The sequence below is a fragment of the Ovis aries genome, chromosome 9 (assembly GCF_016772045.2).
Source record: "Ovis aries strain OAR_USU_Benz2616 breed Rambouillet chromosome 9, ARS-UI_Ramb_v3.0, whole genome shotgun sequence".
Classification (NCBI taxonomy): Eukaryota; Metazoa; Chordata; class Mammalia; order Artiodactyla; family Bovidae; genus Ovis; species Ovis aries.
In genome coordinates, this window is record NC_056062.1 from 26914829 (window position 1) to 26918917 (window position 4089).

General features: G+C 43.9%; 1 long non-coding RNA gene across 1 annotated transcript; it reads right to left on the reverse strand.

Moving 5' to 3' along the window:
• Positions 1 to 504: 504 nt before the first annotated feature.
• Positions 505 to 2207, reverse strand: LOC121820327 (uncharacterized). Its single transcript, XR_006060811.1, has 2 exons — positions 1515 to 2207; positions 505 to 1299 (listed from the first exon to the last, which is right to left on the reverse strand). It is a non-coding gene; the product is annotated as an uncharacterized LOC121820327 (long non-coding RNA).
• Positions 2208 to 4089: the final 1882 nt, after the last annotated feature.

The following is a 4089-nucleotide window of genomic DNA, read 5'->3' on the forward strand; positions in this document are numbered from 1 at the left end:
ATGGTGTCTCTAGAATCAGCTTGGACAAAGCAGGGTTGGATGTCTACATTAGTGGATTTGAATCCTGGCTTCATTACATTAGAGCTGTGTTTTCTTGGTTCTGGAGACTCAGTTTCAATATCTGCAAAGTGGGATAATAATAATTACATATAGATTGATTAGAATTATTTTTTAAAAGACAGAACACCAAATGGTAAATATTATATGTTGTTGTTGTTTAGTCACTCAGTCGTGTCCAACTCTTTGTGACCCCATGGACTGTAGCCCGCCGGTCTCCTCTGTCCATGGGATTTCCCAGACAAGAATACTGGAGAGCGTTGCCATTTCCTTCTCCAGCAGCTCTTCCCCACCCAGGAATCAAACCCAAGTCTCCTGCATTGGCAGGCAGATTCTTTACCACTGAGCCACCTGGGAAGCCCAAATATTATAAGAGAATGATAATTTTTCCAAATTTTAAGTTACATTCCTGTATTTCTAAAAGAGATTCACTCTCAGAGCTCTGGCTTTCTTTTTCTGTAAACTTTACTAGCGCATGTAGAAAGCTTACACATAAGGGATACAGAGATGATCGGGACACTGCCTTTGTCCTCTAGAGGCAGAAGATATGGTGGAGACGGCCAGCCAGTTCCTACGGGTCAGCGTAGGCTTCCTTCTCTGGAGGTGAGATGAAAAATTGGAAACTTGAGAGCATTTATCTACCTGCTGTTGACAAAATAAAAGGCAGAGGTGGGTCTAGGGTGGGTGTGACTGCTGGACCAAGGTCAAGAGTGGAAACACAGGTTTCCTGGCATATTTCCTCGATCAGGCCCAGGCTCACAGGGTCACTTGATTCCCCACCCAGTTCCTCTCCAGGATTTTTCAAATACTCTAGCCTCTGCTACAGGTACTTCCATTTCTGAGCTTCTAGATGAGCAGGGACAGAGGATTCGCCCTGCTCTGCACCCAGGCATGTCCTTCCACCTTTCACATGCGGGGCCCAATGTGACCTCCAGATGAAGTGTCCTAAAACAAGCCTCTGAGGATAACCTGTCAAGCACACAATTCAGCAACAGGGCAGGGAATCCTTCCTGGCTTCTACAGATAGGGACTTATATCACAGCCTGAGATTTGTTTACCCTTATCTTAGCGCACAAGAACAAGTGATGCCACCCTTATTATAAATCCAGCATGCCTGCATCTGTGGGTAGGTTTCTGTGTAAATCTTCAGGAAACACTGACTGTTCACTTTTGTTTGCTGCCTCTTCCTAGCTCCAGGCTCATAGAAGCATCCATCTCACTAGAGGACACACTGGCTTTTATCTGTAGAAGGAACAAAAGACAAAAGATGGGAGCAACCAGCATCCCTGCTGTCACAGAAACCCCACCACCCAGGGCATGTCTCCTCTCTCAGCTGAACTGCTCCTCCCTTCTCTACCAGGGCCTGAAATATCCACCAGGCCCTAGTGAGCTCTGTCCTCGACAGCCTGGAACATCAGAACTCATCAGCTTTCACCCCGTTACTCCTGTAGACTCACCTTGTTCAGGACGGTTAGTACCAATAGATGATGCTGAGTGGGGTGAGGAAACTGCCCAAGTGGGCCTAAGTAGCATCAGTAGGCCCAAGCCAAAAGACCTGGATGAGAAAGTGGGCGGGTAAACCCTCCATAAGGGCCTACAATCAATTAAACATCAAACATCCAAGTAAATGTCTTTAGCCTGAGTGCGTCTGTCTCAAAGACAACAGGATGGCCTAAAAAAAAAAAAAAAAAAAAAAAAAAGTTTTTAAAAAAATCATTAGCAATAACAGCAGTAGCTTTGGCATCCTTACCTTATAGAGTGCTAGGCTCCACTGGGCACTCTCTCATTTGCCCTTTACCTGCCAGGCCCATTACCCGGCAGAGTTTACAAGAGCCCAGAGAGAGGTGTACTGTTAAAACTAGGGAATAGAAGCACAGAGCTGTTAAGTAATTTGCCCGAGGTCACATAGATATGAGAGATATAGATCTCAATTAGAACACTTCTAATTCTAGTGGTCAGACTTCTGAGTCTGTTCTAAATCACTGCTTCCCAAGCATCCCCTGCTCACCAGCATCACCTGTTGTTGTTGTTGTTTAGACGCCAAGTTGTGTCTGATTCTTTGCAGCCCCAAGGACTGTAGTCTGCCAGCTTCCTCTGTCCACGGAATTTCCCCTGGAAAAATACTGGAGTGGTGATCTTGTTGAAAAGCAGATCCTGGTTCAGCCAATCGGGGGTTGGGGGTGGGGGGGGGGGGGGGGGTGGGGCGGGCGGGGCTGGAGATCCCACATTTCCCAGCATGCTCAGCTCCCAGGTGAGGCCCATACTGCCTGCCTATTGGTAACCACTATTGGAGAAGCAAAGGTTGGTCTGACCTAGCCCTGCAAAGTGAAAATATGAGTAACTCTGTAGATCCACCAACTGCTGTCCACAGAGAAAGGAGAACAGAAATCGAGACTGAGCTGGTAGAAATTTTATAACTATTTGACTTTTATTTTATGTATGCTAAAGCTAATAATTATTTTACAAATTGGTCTTGAAGGTCATTTTATTATATTCTTCATTCTTCTAATGATTTATATCTATGTTATTTTACAAGGGTATCAGTTCACAAAAAGCCATAAGTTATAAAACAAACAACCTGGCCCTTTTTTTTTTTTTTGCAGATTATTTAAAAATTGCATCTCTAAACTACTACCCTGTCCTTGGGAGTCTAGGACCAGGGTGCTTGTAGGTCTGTGTGTGTGTGTGTCTGTGGGTGTGGGCAGAGGTACCTGTGTGTATCTGTCTGTCTGCCCCACCTCAATTCTCATTTCATGTAGTTTCCATTTCCTTATGGTTTTAAGGTCATTCCTTTCTATATAGCTTCATATGCAGATGGAGACTACCATCCATAAAGCTCCTCAAGTAACGTGGATTCTAGTTTGCACTTTCCTAGTTTTGGAACCTTGGCCAAGTCACTCAGCCTCTCTGCGGCTTATCTGTAGGGTAAATAGCAACCCACTCCAATATTCTTCCCTGGAAAATACCATGGACAGAGGAGCCTAGAGGGCTACCATTCATGGGGCCACCAGAGTTGGACACAACTGAATACACACAGCACAAAGTCTACTCGCTGTGTGGCAGGGATACAATGATATAAAGCATGTAAAGGGCTTAGCACAACACCTGGAACCATCCCTAGTGATCAGTCAAGCAGATACAATTATTATTAGGGGGAAAAAAAACGAACAGCAATAAATAAATTCACATCAGACATTCATCGACTTATCAGCATTTTTGAGGAAATGCCTTGATACTCTGCTCAGCACAGGGAAAGCAAGATGCTTCTCTCAACAAAATTAAATTAAAATTTCTTCTTCAACTTAGAACAGTTAAGGGCCCCATTTCTCACAAAAGTCGACAAGTACAGTGAAATTTTAATCCAAACTGTTACACAGAATAGTGCCCTAAGGTACTGCAAGATGTCTGATCATCAAGCAAAAATGTAATTATTTTCTTTCTGCTCCAGAAACTTAGGCAGGTGAGTGAACACAGTTTAGAAAGATTTTCACTAACAAGGCCTGAAACAAGGAGGTTTTATTTAACCTTCGGTTAAGCAGAAATCCAGTTAACTAGAGATTGTCAAAGTGGGAGGGTTCCTGGTCGATGATTTTAGATTCTGCCTGTAAGTCATTTACATAATAACTCAGGAAGCAGAAGGCCCTGGGGCTTGAAGATGAGGAAGGAAAAGGACTGAGGAACTGCGGTTGGTATTGATAAGTGTTGATCTAGTCCTTCACCATGGGAACAGAAATTTATAAATTGCTAGGTGAGGGAAAATTCCCCTGGTGGGAAAGAAATCTTTTTGACCTTGCCAAAATGGCAGACATCATGCTCAGGTTAGTGCTGTGTTTAAGTGCCTGCAGGGATGCAGTGATTCAGTACAACACGCTGAAATCCAATTTATTTATCTTAGTTGGCACATCCCCAAAGCTCTAATGACTCAGACCCTCCCATGGTAGTACATTCATTTGTCAAATTAGTCAGGGTCCCGAGGTTGTTTTTTTTCCCTCTCCCTGGGCCATCTTTATGTGGAAAGTTCAGGTTCCTTTT